This window comes from Ursus maritimus, unplaced genomic scaffold (genome assembly GCF_017311325.1).
Source record: "Ursus maritimus isolate PB19 unplaced genomic scaffold, ASM1731132v1 scaffold_12, whole genome shotgun sequence".
NCBI classification, from domain to species: Eukaryota; Metazoa; Chordata; class Mammalia; order Carnivora; family Ursidae; genus Ursus; species Ursus maritimus.
The window spans coordinates 35,858,420-35,875,158 of NW_024423564.1; the positions used below are offsets into that span (position 1 = coordinate 35,858,420).

Here is a 16,739-nt window from a genome sequence, read left to right on the forward strand (position 1 = left end):
TTACTGCATGGCTTATTGGCTACAAATGGTCACACATCCATTACTAGACCAATCTCTGCAAGTGAGTTGGTATTACACTAGGGCCTACCCACTCTGGATCTGGGGTCAATTCCCCCAAATACAATCAAGCTACTTGAGGGGATATTAATACAACCACACCGTCTCCAATACTGGATAATATATTAGATAACAGAGAAAACAGTGGTACCCATCGCTTTCTGCCCAAGAAATTTCCAAATAACTACAGGACAGGATTCAACTGCTATGACAAATATGGAAACCTAACCACAAACCTGATTGTTTTCTCAATTTCAAATATACTAAAGAATTCTACTCACAGTGAATAGGACTGAGAAAGTGATTCTGAAATATTGGGTTTTTTTAAAGATTGTATTTATTTATTTGAGAAAGAGAGAGACAGAGAGAGAGAGAGAACATGAGAGGGGGTAGGGTCAGAGGGAGAAACAGACTTCCCTCTGATCAGGGAGCCTGATGCAGGACTCGATCCTGGGACTCCAGGATCACGACCTGAGTCGAAGGCAGATGCTTAACTGACTGAGCCACCCAGGCACCCTGAAATATTATTAGAGGGAGACAAACCATGAGAGACTATGGACTCCAGGAAACAATCTGAGGGTTTCAGAAGGGAAGGGGTTGGGGGGTGAGGGTAACAGGATGATGGGTATTAAGGAGAGCACATGTGGTGATGAGCACTGGGTGTTATACACAGCTATTGAATCACTGAACACTACATCAAAAACTAATGATGAACTGAACATAATAAAAAAGAAAAAGAAAAAAAGAAATACTCTGTGAATTAGCAACTTTCTGAGTTCTATAAAGATATTTTTTAGTTATGTCAAATTGTTTAATTTCTTTGCACCTTAATAAAACAAATGGCTTTTCTGAATTGTTCACCTATAAAAATGACAGAGTTTAAACTTGAAACCTTGATATAAACAAGGAGATCAGGAATGTTCTTGTATATATCATATTTTCTTCAGAAAAATGGTCCACAATGTAAAAGGAAGTCAAGATGAACATTTTCCCTCTTACACATTTAGACTGCAATGCTTTTGCAAGAGACCTCATCAGGAAGGATTACGTAAATTTCTCTATTTCCACAGACCAAGGAGGGAATCTACTCAATGAAAGTGCTGGGTAATGGTTTGATCTCCAACAGAGAACACCTTCTCTGATGACCGTTGGCTGCACCCATGTGTTATGAGTTTGTTTATTTTTTAATTGCTCCACAGTTGTTCCAGAGTGTGAGAAGTCGAGTTCCATTGAGCTGGCACTTCTAGTTTTAATTTATGCATGAGTATGTACATTGTTTTTCTCCTGCAGTTCTCAAAGAATTTTATGGGCCATTACTGAGTGACTAAAATGGGTGCAGATTTTGCAAGCCTCTGCCAGAAGATGTTTATTACTGTCATCATTCTTAGGAAAATCATGTTCCAGCAGGTTCAGGCAGTGTGCAAAACGTGGCACATGTGTGAATTGGCCATTTCACACCACTCTTACAATATTGTCAGTAATAATAAAACCAAGGGAAAGACCTTGGGGAGGGGGATAAGCTACACATTAATTTGGTCATGAAGCTTTGATATGTGATCTTTGTTAGACCCAGAGATGCAAAGTATAGCTTGTTTTGTAACCTTCTCACCAAGGGCTAAGGCAGTAGCTTTATTTTAAAGGTTCCCACTTCTGAGGTTCCTATCTCACGAAGTCTATGTCTAGAGTGTAATATCCTTGGAAGCTTCTGGATGGTTCTGCCTCTCTACTTGTTTTGTTAACTTTGAAACACAACTTTCATGTGGCATCTAACACTGTAGTGATAAGGGAAGCAAAATTCATTCAAGGTATTTCAAATTATAGCGTATCGCCAGTTGTGAAAGCTTGCCACAAATTCTTTCGTGTTCACCTCTTCACCTGGAATCCTTACCTTTCGAGAGACATGTTTTACTTTCTTTTGGGATGGCTGTTTTGGGGGGTTGTGGACAGAACTCGGACATGAATTTGGGAAAAAAATTCAGCCAAATATTTCCAGAATCAATATTTCTGGCTACTATACTATATTGCCCCTATTTCTTCTTACGTTTAATGTTTCAGTGTCATTTCCTTTTTGATGTCTCAGAATGGTTCACATTATGAGGCCATTTTTATATATCTTCAGAAACACTTTCCATTTTTATATTCAATTATTATATATATTGTATTTATTGTAATAATTAAAAATGGGGAATACATATTTAATATTATCCCACAAAGTTTGAGCCTTATTTCAAAAGGTATAAATTTAAAATTCCAGATTTGTGCCATTCATATAAGCATGCAGCATATACTCGTAACCTCAGTATCAATACATATAAATTAATAAGCATGACTTGGATTGAAGTTCCTAAGGAGGCCATATAAATAGTACCTCTCCCCTCTCAAGTTCTACAAATCAAGAGGGGGGGGAAAGAGTGGTAGATAGGGCTTGAATATAACCTTCATTATTAATAAAAGCTAAGTTAAAGAAAAATCCTTAAAATGAGAGTCAAATGGACTTCCTAAGTTTTAAGTTGAGTTAAAGACTATCCATGCAGTCAAGCAGCTTAGACCAAGAGACCCCCTGCCTGCAACAATAGAGCTGCTCCTTGAGACATAAGAGGCAGCTTCTTCCTAAAACAAATCAAAACAACAACAACAAAACACACACACACACACACACACACACACACACACACACACACACAATAGTATAGAACTGATCAAACTCTTTCCAAATTCAGCAAGAAAATCAGTAGGGAAGCAGAGAGAGACCTGCAGGATTTCAGGATATGTCTTCCTCATTAAAACCAGGAGTGTTGCACTGATTCCACCCCCCCCCCAAGAGTTTCACACAATCTTGGATGCATGCATCTGAAAACTACAGCCAGTCTTAGTCTTATCTTTGTTTCCCATAGAAGCTGTTGTCTTCATTTTTGTGTGTGTGCATTTTTAAAAACTCTATCAGGTATTGAAGTTAACGTAGGATTTCAAGTACCATGTTTTAGAGGAAATATTATACTGAAAATTACTCATCATTTATCTGAAATTCAAATTTAACTGGGTGTCACGTGTCATGTATTCTTACTGGGGAAAATTGGCAATTCTAATTTCAAGGGATTTTATTTTGGTTGAAAAATATTAGAATTCATCATTCTTTGCTATCATGATAAATTTTGACATGTTTTATCTCCGAGATTCACTGTTTTCCCCAGCTGTTTAAAAGCCAGGAATGTGGGACCTAAAACCATAAAGCTCCTAGAAGAAAACATAGGCAGTAAGCTCTTTGACATAGGTCTTAACAAATTTTTTTCTGGACCAGTCTCCTCAGCCAAGGGCAATGAAAGCTAAAATAAACAAATGGAATTACCTCAAACTAAAAAGTTTTTGTACAACAAAGGAAAACATCAACAGAACAGTCTAGTGAATGAGAAAAGATATTTACAAATCATACATCCAAAAAAAAAAGATTAATATACAAAACATATAAAGGACTCACACTACTTAATATCTAAAAATCTGACTAAAAATTGGCCAAAGAATCTGAATGGACATTTTTCCAAAGAAGACATACAGATGGCCAACAGGCACATGAAAAGATGCTCAACATCACTAATCATCAGAGAAATGCAAATCAAAACCATAATGAGATGTCACCTCACACCTGTCACACTGGCTATTATCAAAAAGTTAAAAAATAAGAAATGTTGGTGAGGATGTGAAGAAAAGGGAAGCCTCAAGCATTGTTAGTGGGAATATAAATAGATGCATCCACTAAGGAAAACATAATGGAGTTCACTTAAAAAACTAAAAATAGAACTATCATACAGGCTATCAATTCCACTTCTGGCTATTTATTCAAAGAAAATAAAAAGACCAGCTCAAAGAGATATATACACCCCAGTGTTCATTGCAGAATTATTTAAAATAGCCAGGATATGGAAGCAACCTAAGTATTTATCAATAGATCAATGGATAAAGATGTAGTATACATATACAATGGAATATTACTCATCCATGAAAAAAATGAAATCTTGCCAGTTCTGACAACATAGACAGACCTTGAGAGTATAATGTTAAGTGAAAAAAGTCACACAGAGAAAGACAAAGATACCACATGACTTTACTTATATGTGGACTCTAAAACACAAAACAAATGAACAAGGAAAACCATTCACAGATACAGAAAATAATCATTCATTACCAGAGCACAGGAACTGGGGAGACAGTCAAAACAGGTGAAGGGGGTCAAGAGCACAAAATTCCAGTTATAAAATAAATAAGTCATGAGGATATAATGTACAGCATATGGAATATCAATAATATTGTAATGACTTTGTATGGTGACAAAAGGTAACTAGACTTATAGGCATCATTTCATAAGTTGTAAAAATATCAAATCACTATGAAGTACACTTGAAACTCATAGGATATTGCATATCAATTTTACTTCACTTCTAAAAAGCCACAGATTTGAAGTTAGAGGTCAGTATTATACCCTAAGATCAAGGGGTGATTCCTGATTGATCTAATTCTGTTGAGGAAACCCCATGTCACTTAACATAGTGCTTGATTCGCATACCTAAAGTTTGCTCCAATCAGCATATAGCATTCCTTGGTCTCCCAGGAGTTTTTCTGGATGGACATATGATCAATTTCAGGGGTCAGAATGATTAAAGATTCAAGAAGAATTATGCCATAAACATCTAGGAAAGAGGATATTTATATTTTTCAGAGAATTGATTGTAGCCAGCTTTGGTGTCTTTCCAGAAGATGTAATATAAAGGTGTGAAGCCTGGAATTGTTAGTCATTTTGACACCATGAAGGATATATGCATCCCCAGGTTTACTGCAGCATTATTACAACAACCAAGACATGGAAGCAATCTAAGTCCATTGATATATACATTATTTAGCCATGAAAAGAAGGAAATCTTGCCATTTGTAGTAACATGGATGGACCTTGATGGCATTATGCTTAAGTGAAATCAGAGAAAGACAAATACTATATGATCTCATTTATATGTGGAATCAAAAGAACAAAAACAAACCCCAAAACTGATTTCACAGATACAGAGAATAGATGGGTGGTTGCCAGAGGCAGGGAGTGGAGGTTGGGTGAAAGTGGGAAAGGAGGTCAAAAGGTACAAACTTTCAATTATAAAATAAATAAATCATGGGGATATAGTGCATAGCATGGTGACTATAGTTAATAATTATTGTGTATTTGAAATTTGCTGGAAGACTCAATCTTAAAATTTCTCATCACAAGAAAAAAATTTTCTTAAAATTATGGTGATGGATGGATTTATTGTGGTGATCATAACACATACAAATATGGAATTACTACGTTGTATACCTGAAACTAACATAATGTTAATATCATTTATATCTCAGTAAAAAGTTTTAAAAATACAAGGCCTGATCAAGATTAGGAAACAGCAGGGGCGCCTGGGTGGCACGGCGGTTGGGCGTCTGCCTTCGGTTCGGGGCGTGGTCCCGGCGATCTGGGATCGAGCCCCACATCAGGCTCTTCCGCTATGAGCCTGCTTCTTCCTCTCCCACTCCCCCTGCTTGTGTTCCCTCTCTTGCTGGCTGTCTCTATCTCTGTCGAATAAATAAATAAAATCTTTAAAAAAAAAAAAAAAGATTAGGAAACAGCAGGGGCGCCTGGGTGGCACGGCGGGTGGGCGTCTGCCCTCGGTTCGGGGCGTGGTCCCGGCGAGCTGGGATCGAGCCCCACATCAGGCTCCTCTGCTATGAGCCTGCTTCTTCCTCTCCAACTCCTCCTACTTGTGTTCCCTCTCTCGCTGGCTGTCTCTCTCTCTGTCGAATAAACAAATAAAATCTTAAAAAAAAAAATTAGGAAACAGCAAAATAACTAATATCAGGAATGAAAGGGCAAACGTCACTGCAGATCTTATAGACATTGGAAATTAAGGGATTATAATTAATAAATATCCTAATAAAAGTGCTAACTTTGATGAAATGCAAAAACTCATTAACATACAAATTTTTAAAATCTGACACAAAAGGAAAAAGAAAACCTAAAGCCCTGAATCAAGAGAAACAAATAAAATTCATAGTTAAAGTCCTTCCCATAAGCAATAGTATAAGCCTCAATGGCTTAAGAACTGATTTCAGGGCGCCTGGGTGGCTCAGTTGTTAAGCGTCTGCCTTTGGCTCAGGGTGTGATCCCGGAGTCCTGGGATCGAGCCCCACATCAGGCTCCTCTTCTGGGAGCCTGCTTCTTCCTCTCCCACTCCCTCTGCTTGTGTTCCCTCTCTCGCTGGCTATCTCTCTCTGTCAAATAAATAAATAAAATCTTAAAAAAAAAAAAAAAAAAGAACTGATTTCAACCAATGATAATTATACGCAATCTCTTCCTGAAAATGGAAGGGACAATTCCAATTTATTTTATGGAGCAAGTACATGCTGATACTAAAATCAGACAAAGATATTAAAAGGAAACTACAGATGAGCATCCCTTATGAACACGGACACAAAAATCCTTAACAAAATATTAGCACACTGAATTTGGAAATATATAAGAGGATAATTATGTTGACTGATGTATGTATGTGTATGTATGTATGTATGAATGATGTATATATCAGGAATTAAACAGTTGATTTAATATTTAAAAAATAATCAGTGCTGAGGCCCCTGGGTGGCTCAGTTCGTTGAGCATCGGATTCTTGGTTTCAGCCCAGGTCATGACCTCACGGATCATGAGATCCAGCCCCACATTGGACTCTGCGCTCAGCGGGGAGTCTGCTTGAAGATTCTCTCCTTCTGCCCCTCCCCTACTCGTGTGCTTGCTCACTCTCTCTCTCTCAAATGAATAAATAAATCTTTAAAAATATAAAAATCAATTTAAAAAATCAATGTATTTGAGCATATTAATAGAATGAAGAAGAAATTCAACATTCAAGTTAAAATTTATCAGCACATGAGGCTTAGAGAAGACTTTATTCAACCTGATAAAAGACATGTATGAAAAACCTGCAGTGAGCACCCTATATAATAATAAAAATCTGAATGCTTTCCCCAAAGACTGGAAACACGTCAGGATGACTGTTTTCCTCACTGGTATTCAACACTGTACCGGAGGTAATACACAGTGCAAGAAGTGGAAAAAAAAAAAAAAACAATATAAAGATTGGAAAATAATTAATAAAATTGTCCTTGTGAACAGATGACATGATTACATATATAAGATATTCTAAGGAATCAAGAGCAACAAAACTGCTATAAAAAACAGCGAGTTTAACAAAGTCATAGGATATAAAATCAAATTAAAAATCAAGTGTATTTCTATCCTAGAAAAGAACAGTTAGAAAATAAAATTTCAAATAAAACATACTATTTGTAATGGCATACAAAAACATGAAATATTTAGGGATAAATTTAACAAAATATGTTCAAGATATCCAGTGAATAATTCAAACATTGTTAGGACAAGTAAAAGGAACCTAGTTATGGAAGACTTATCATGGTTAAAACGTAAATTCTCCCCAAATTAGTCTATAGATTTCAATACTATCCCAATAAAATCCATCAGACTTTTTCTTCAACATTGACAAACTGATTCTAAAATTTGTATGAAAATGCAAAGAACTTATAATAGCCAGAACAGCTTTTCAAAAGTGGATTACATGCCCGATTTTAATACTTACTCAAAAGCTACAGTAATCAAGACAGTGTAGTATTGGTGTAAAGAGCAATGTATAGATCAATGGAACAGAATGGAGAGAGTAGAAATACACAAACATGCTCATAGTCAGTAGATCTTAAAAAAGTATGTGAAAAACTGAAATCATGAAAAGATAACATTTTCAACAAATAGATATCCCTATGGGGAAAAAAATGAACTATATACCTTACCTCATAATGTACACAAAAATGAACTCAAAACTTAAAATATTAAACTAAAATTTCCAGAAGATAATATAGGAGAAAAATCATTGTAATTTTATTTAGGCAAATGTTTCTAGGTAGAATGCAAAAAAAAATTAGATATATAGATAGATAGACAATCATTAAAAAAATGAAAAGGTGACTCGCAAACTAGGTGAACATATTTACTTTACATTTATCTGATAAAGGACTTTTATCCAACATATAAAAATCATTCTTCCAACTCAAGAAGAAAATTAGAAACCCAAATTAAAAAAAATGGGCAAACGATTCAAATATATATTTCACCAAAGAAGATACATGAATGTGAATGACTAACAAACATAAGATGCCCAATGCCTCTAAGCCTCAGGGAAATGAAAAGTAAAACCATGAGATATTGCTGTAACAGCCAGAATGGCTAAAATTTAAAACGTTGAAACTATAGTTGTTGACTAGGATATAAAGCAACTGGAAGTTTCATACACTACTGGTTAGGAATATAAAATTGAATAAACATTTTGGCAATCAATTTGGCAGTTTCTTACCAAAAAACTAAGCAATTCTAAGTATTTACCTACGAGGTATGAAATGCCTTGCACATAGGTTTTACTCTCAATAGGCAAAAACCTGTAACAACCCAAGTGAGTAGATAAGCATAGTATACCCATATAATGGAATATTTTTCAGCAAGTAAAAAAAGACAGTACTATGATACCCCAGCTACATGAACGAATAAACTAAAGAAATTGTGTGCTGTATGATTTCAAATACACAACATTCTAGATCAGGCAAAATAGGTCTATATTGACATCAAGCATTATCAGTGATGTGTGGAGTAAGCAGTAGGAAGACTGATCATAAAGGAGTACAAAAGAAGGGCTGAGTGATAGAACTGTTCTATATCTTGATTATGATGATGATTACACGGATATAGTTAAAGCTTATTTAACTATTACTCTAAATAAATTATACAAAAGTTATACCAAAAAAAAAAAAGAAAAGAAAAAAAGAAATACATGATTAAAAAAGCCTATATAATTTTAAACCATACGAAAGAAAAAAAAAGAACAGTATGATTTGGGCTTAGTCCCTTTTTCTCTATAGGTCTTCATTTTTGTCTATATTAAATGAAGAAGAGTTAAACTGAAAACTCTTTAAGACTCATCACATTACACATTTCTAAGGAAAATCTTAATTCCCCTATTTCTTTTTTCTTTCAGAGGAGAAAACTTACTACAAAGGACAGAAGTTGGTCTTGGATCCAGGCAAACCAGGATAATACTGGGATCCTCACACTTATTAGCTGTCTGAGCAGGAATTCAACATCTCATGGTTACAGTCTTCATCTACAAAGTTAGGATAAAAATTTATACTTTATACACTCATTGTGAAAAACCAAGTGATTCAAAAATGTATGAATGTCTTTGACTCTCACTAGCTGCCTTTCACCGGAGAAAATTTCAAGATTCAAAACCAAAAATAAAGTTAAATAGAATTCTTCCAGAAATCAAATATTACCTTTATCAACTGAATCCTCTAAGGAGGACATTTGAGTTTCTATAAGAGATCCTGTCTTCTACTAACTGCCTTTGCAGATGCTCTGAGCACAGCACCTGTCATGCTGTTCAGGGTGAGAAGACAAGCATTAAGGAATAGCACAATAGTGGGAATAAGATAGGCCATCCTAGGGGAGCCTTCACTCTGCACTGGTTTCTCACGCTGAGTACCCTTAGACAGCTGAACTACATGAATCTTTTCTTATTCTCTGACTCAAATGGAAGACTCCCAAGTGAGCTATAAAAGTTATTTAGTGCACTTTCTTCGGTATCTCAAACGTATAGTTAAATTCAAGAAATTCACATTAAAAAAAAAATCCTACTTTGACTTTGCTTGTGTTACTTTTCTTTTAAATTAAAAACAAACAAACAAAAATTCCTAGCCGCCAGTATCTACTGAAGCCCTGATATCCCAGATAGAATAATTCGGTGTCTTGAAAGCCTTATGAGAAGCAAAATATGACATTTTCATAAAAGTACAATATTTTCTTTATGGGCAAAGACGTAAAGTTTTACCAGATCACAATGGGACAAAGAGTTTAAATGAAACTTCAATGACATACCAAACCAGATGAGAAAAATGTAGATACCTCCAAACTCAACCACCACCTACGGCATAAAACATTTCATAACCTATGTATCAACCAGCCACTGCCAATGGGGTAGTTTAATCAACTCCTCTAGGGCCAATTTAAAAGGGTAAACATGAGCAAAGCTTTTATTAATGCTTCCCTTCATCACAAAAGCAATTTCCCACTGTCATTTGAGCTTTTTACGATGGCCCACTACCAGCAGAAGCCATTTCAGTTTACCTCTGACTGTGCACCAAGCAAAAAAGAAAACAAATCAAATAATTAAAATGGTCAAAAATATACCATTTCAAAATGGCTCAATCCTTTAAAACATTTATAAAAGTACCCCCCTCCTTTTATTTCTGAAGAGGGCAAATTGTGAAGGAGGAACAGAGCAAGAGCTTTTTCCTCTTCTCCATATGTGTCAGGGAATTCTAAATATTTTCTTTTCTAAGAATGTTAAAGGATCTTCTAGCATGGTTACTGAACCAGCTGTTGCCTATCTTCATCTTCCTGCTTCTAGGAAATATCTCTAGTTATAATCTTGTGTGCCAATGCTTTTGGGAATAGAATGCTTTCTGACTGATTAAAAAATTCATACTGGCTTCTCATGCTGAGAAGTGAAGATTATTCCCATTCAGGCATAAGAGGGCTCCGGCAGAAACAGGGTTAATTTTCTTTCCCCCTGAGCCAGTAGCTCCCACACCTGTCAACCATCAAGGTCAGGCTTGCCAGGAACCTGGGAGGGAATGGGCATGGGCGCAGCTGTAGCAAATTAGTGTATCCTGAGGAGGTCCAGCATAAAAGATGTGAACTCTTGCATATGTCTCTATGGGGTTTTGACTGATCTAAAAACTATGTTGCTATGGGGAATCAAGAGTGGTAGGAGCCTCAGAGACTTCTACCACAGCCTTCCCCTAATAACACATGATATGTAAAACTGTATGTGTGCCTGTGTTTGTGGGGTGTGTATGTGTGTGTGTGTGTGTCTATGTATTTTAAGGTTGGGATTATAGCAAGTAGCAACACTTATTTATAATTTTGTAAACAGTAAGAAATGATTTAGAAAAGGATACAGTAATGATTAAAATGGTCTTTTGGCTAGCTCCATCACTAAGTATGGAAAACACATAATTATTGATGAAACAATACTTAATGATTTTCATCAATGCTCTTTCTCAAGAGTACATAGGTATCACAATACAGTAATCATATGTGTGGATGTTTTAAAGAAAGTAACTAAAAAAGTAACTAAAAACTAAAAAGAAAGTAACTAAAAATTATTTCCCAATAATTTGGGAAAAAAAGGCACTTGGCCCAATTGTGACAATATCTTAGCATCTATAGATGCCAATTTCCTTGTAATTTGGAAGTCTAAATTCTGACTTGGTTTGTTTTCTTATTTTTTAAAGGTGAAAAATATTCGAAGAGCTATGTCATAATCGAGTCTCTTGTATTCTTGCATAGTTATAAGATGTTCTAGGCCTTTGAGCCCTGCCCATTTTCACCTTTGTGTGTAATATAAAAAGGGCAGAATTGTAGGAAGGATAGAAAGGTTATATGGTGAGAAAAACATAAAATGGAAGGGCATAGATGCTTAAATAGTATGCTACATTCCTGCACTCATTCAATTTCTCCAGCGGAATGTGAAGTCAATATTTCAAGCAATAATAGAATAAAAACATTGCAGAATGCTGTGTGTTCTCTTTGCACTGAGCAGGAACCAAAAGAAAAGTGGGGGCAGAGGGATACATCTTAGTGATTCCACAAAGCCCGTGCATATTCTCAGTAGAGGAGCAAAAAAAGCAAATACATCTAATTGCTTATAAAAGTTAGGCCCATCAACTACAGCTTAATTACAGTCTACCGCTAAATCCTACATTAGTATAAAAAATTACAACCCTAAAGAATAAAATAAAATGACACTTTGGCTGAGCAAAAGTTCCAAAGTCCTACAGGGTCATGATTTAACGTTTCACACCCTTTAAGCATCATTAATAGCAAAGACAAAATGCAATTTCGAAAAAGATTGTCTCCCAGGGGTCTCTATTTAGAGGTGAAGTTTTTGAAAGGGAAGAGGGCAATTGATGGGATAAGTATTAGATTTGGCCCAGCACAGTCACTCAAACAGATTAAAAAACAACAACAACAACAACAACAAAAATCAAACCCAAAAACTATCTAAATTGTTAATCGACAATTTAGGAAACCTGCTGAGATAACTGATTTAGAGACTTCTCAATTTATCAAAATAGCCTAAGCACCTTAAAAAAGGAGTTGCTTTAATTACAGTGGGCTATTATTGAACATTGCAGAACCTATTTTGTAAGGACCTGTAGAGTTTGCAAAGTCCTGCTGAGCAGATACTACTCTGCAATGGAGAAGGGTGGCAGGTTCCTAACTGACTCAGCGAGACCAAACTGACACGCAGAATAGAAAGCTCATGCCCTTACTTTCTTCCCTTTCCATTGATACTGACCCATGTTGCCACCCCCAACTCTTCCTTCAACTTTTCTTGAAGGACGGAGGAAGTACTTAGAAGAATGAGGTAACTTGTTTCTTCACCAAGACTGCCAACACATGCACACTGCAGCATTTTGTGACATGTGTGTTTTCAGTCACCTCAGGATTTTCACCTGAGGGGCAACTTATTTCATATGTGCTTGTGGAAAGGCAATGAAGATTTTATTATTATTGTATCAACCGAACCAGTTTAGTGCAATATCAACTATTGACATAAGTAAGTTCTACTTATACTGTTTCTTTCCGTTCATGGAATACCCCAATTTAGCAGTACAAAACCATGATTGAATGAAACAAATGAATCCCCGAATTGGAATTTTGATCTCAAAAATCATTAAATTCAATAAATTGTTCAAAGGTAAGAACTGATTTGATTGATTACTTATCATCTTTAGCCAATGGTAACCAAAAAAAACCAAGAAACAAAAACCAAAAACCTCAAATTGGTTAGCAGCCTTCTCTAGGACGTCCCTTGTCCCACTTGGTTGTTGTTCATCTTGCTGTTATCTATTCTTGATATTGTGGCTGATGAAAGTCATGTTTATGTCTCATTTTTTCTCTGCACAGTCAGTGCCGCGAGGGCCCTTTGCTTCTACAAACAGGCTCCACTACTCCGATGTGGCCCCTCCTCAGACTTTTCTGCCGCAGCTGCTCTGCTGAATCTCAGCCATATGTTCCTTTGATCCCTTCCTGAAGAACTACCCTCCATAATGAATCAATGATTTCTCTGTTCTCCACTGAGAACACACAGTGTCTTTGAGACATTCACTCATTATGCACAGAATGTGTACAGGTAAGGGTGAGAGTACGATAGGGTGTAGTCTGTGGCCATTTGGCCATCACCACTCAGCTGAGTGTGTCCATGTTGGTGTGGGACATTCAGCCAAATGGCCTCCTCCTTAGATCCAAGAAATTGTGGGGCTCCTTTCTTTTCAGCAACCCTCACATACACATATACCTTCTGGGGTTCCTCTATTACTACCCAATCTTCATCTTGAGGTTTATCATCAGGTGAACTAGATTAGGGGTGGAATAGAGAACTAAAGACACAGCATCTGATCTTTTGCTCTTTTCTCCCTCTTTCTTACTCTAGACACTCTACAGACTCAGATGTCTCTCCATAATATCCCAAGATTCTTTCTATATAGTAAAATAAAAACCCAGGTCTCTACATTTTTTTAACGTAAAAAATATTGGAATTTTAAAATTCTTTTGTCTTTCATTTGAGCCTCGATTGCAAAACTACTGTTTTATTGGAACACCAAAGCTGTCATTTACCATACACTTGACATCTTTGTTCCAGATTATGTGACTCTCCCCTGGACCATGGAAATGCTTTAATGGCTGGGAAGTAAAGAAGGCTATAATTTAAAAGAAATACAAAATACATGATCTTATCTTTTTAAAATATTACACCCATTTTCTAGCTCAAAAATAATGTGAAATGAAATATAAAGATTCTGGCATACCACAAACCGAAGGAGAACCTTCATCTTAGCATAGAATTGCCTGGCACCAGGGCTCAACACACTGTGAGAAACCTCGTCTATACTTTCTACCTTACTCTCCATGTCTTTTTATGGCTTTTATATTTTCATCTCTTTTATCAGTTTTTTATTTTCTGTACCAGCTTTCTCTCTATTTCTAGTCTATAAAATGGAAAATATTGGATTCCTATTAAGCTCTCCAGTTTTTATATTCCCTTTTCAAGAACACAGCTTTAACTGGGACTGAAACACCATTGCCCCTTTCCCTTTCCAACAGAAAACTTTAATTGCTCTAGTTTGGATCATCAGCCCATCTTTTGGTCAAGGGAACAAAATGGTGTTAAGTGTGGAATCATAATACCCTCTAGTTTCATCCACGTTGCTGCAAACGGCAAGATTTCATTTTTTGATGGTGCATAATATTCCATTATAGATAGATAGATAGATAGATAGATAGATAGATAGATAGATATGTGTGATATATATCACATCTTATTTATCCATTTGTCTGTCAATGGACATCTGTGCTCTTTCTATTGTTTGGCTATTGTGGACATTGCTGCTATAAACATTGGGGTACAGGTGTCCCTTCGTATCACTACATTTGTATCTTTGGGGTAAGTACCCAGTAGTGCAATTGCTGGGTCATAGGGTAGCTCTACTTTCAACTTTTTGGGGAAACTCCATACTGTTTTCCAGAGTGGCTGCACCAGCTTGCATGCCTACCAACAGTGTAGGAGGGTTCCCCTTTCTTTGCATCCTCGCCAACATCTGTTGTTTCCTGACTTGTTAATTTTAGCCATTCTGACTAGTGTAAGGTGGTATCTCATTGTGATTTTGTTTGTATTTCCCTAACGCCAAGTGATGTTGAGCACTTTTTCATGTGTCTGCTGGTCATCTGGATGTCTGCTTTGGAGAAATATCTGTTCATGTCTTCTGTCCATTTCTTGATTGGATTATTTGTTCTTTGGGTGTTGAGTTTGATAAGTTCTTTATAGGTCTTGGATACTAGCTCTTTATTCTTAATTAGAATCTAATTTCATTTTGGATTATGCACTAACATTCAAAAATGACCTTGAGGGTTTTTGTTATTGTTTTTATAAATATTATCTACCTTTGACAGATGCTGATATCAATATTCTGCTGATTTCAGGGTGACTGGGGTGGCTCAGTCATTAAGCGTCTGCCTTCGGCCCAGGGCATGATCCCAGGGTCCTGGGATCGAGCCCCGCATCAGGCTCCCTGCTCCACTGGGAGCCTGCTTCTTCCTCTCCCACTCCCCCTGCTTGTGTTCCCTCTCTCGTTGGCTGTCTCTCTGTCAAATAAATAAATAAAATCTTTAAAAAATATATTCTGCTGATTTCAAAAAGATGTTGCAAGCATTATATTCTTAGTTCTTTGCAATAACTTAAATAGAATTTAGATTTAAAAAATTTAAATAGAATTAGCAATACTGGTTGGCTTAAGTGTTAAAATAATTTGGACTTAATTCCTAGTGAAGGTTGTTCATGGCAATTCTGGGGTCTCCAGCATTCTTCCCAGTTGTGGTCCTAAATCCATCTGAAATGGAGGCAGCAAATTTCAAAGTTCTTGCTGGTGTGAATACAAACTGGTGGTGGTTGGAGTAAGTGATATTGGGGAAAGTGCACTGACAAGCCAGCTAATCCAGAACCACTTTGTAGATGAATATGATCCCACCACAGAGGATTCTTACTGAAAACAGGTGGTTATAGATGGTGAAACCTGTCTGTTGGACATACTGTGTACAGCTGGTCAAGAAGAGTACAATGCCATGAGAGATCAACACATGAGGACAGGTAAAGGCTTCCTCTGGGTATCTGCCATCAATAATAGCAAATCATTTGCAGTCATTAACTTCTCCAGGGGACAGATTAAGCAAGTAAAAGATGCAGGTGATGTACCTATGATGCTAGTAGGAAACAAGTGTGATTTGTCAACAAGGACAGTTGACACAAAACAAGCCCACGAACTGGCCAAGAGTTATGGGATTCTATTCACTGAAACCTCAGCCAAGACCAGAAGATTGTCGAAGATGCCTTTTACACACTGGTAAGAGATATTTTTTAAGTATCAAATGAAGAAACTCAACAGCAATAATGATGGGACTCAGGTTGAATGAGGTTACCATGCATAGTGATGTAACAAATACTTTTAAAGTTAGAACATCAAAATAGAGCCACTGTCTAGCTGTACCAACACCCTGGTCTTGAATTCCCTGGAGGAGAAGCAATACTGTTGTAATCTTCAGTCTCCCAAAGAAGCTCCTGCTACTTCAACTCTCAGTAGATCAGTACAGTATTCCCTATTTGAGAAGTTCTAGGAATAACTACCTTCTCACTTGGTTGTCTGACCAGAGCAATGAACCACTATTTTCCACCCTGGGTTCTCCCTCACTGCACATGAATAAACTTCTGCCATCCCAAGTTTTTCACCTGAAAAGCAATTCATGCTTTGAAACAGGGAATATAACTGAAGACATGAAATTCTGTAGGAATTCTAAAGTAACAACTGCTGGTGACTTTTTGTTTTTGTTTTTTTTTAATGTTGAACATGGAACTATGTTGGGTTTTGGAGAAATGTCATAAATAATCAAGTTTTTGCTAGAAAATCACATACTTCATTTAGGTTGTCATATTCATTTATAT

General features: G+C 36.5%; 1 pseudogene; it reads left to right on the forward strand.

The window, feature by feature from the left end:
• The window catches only part of LOC103663113, a 52,541-nt pseudogene extending 36,305 nt beyond the window's left edge, over positions 1-16,236 (forward strand).
• The last annotated feature ends 503 nt before the right edge of the window (positions 16,237-16,739 follow it).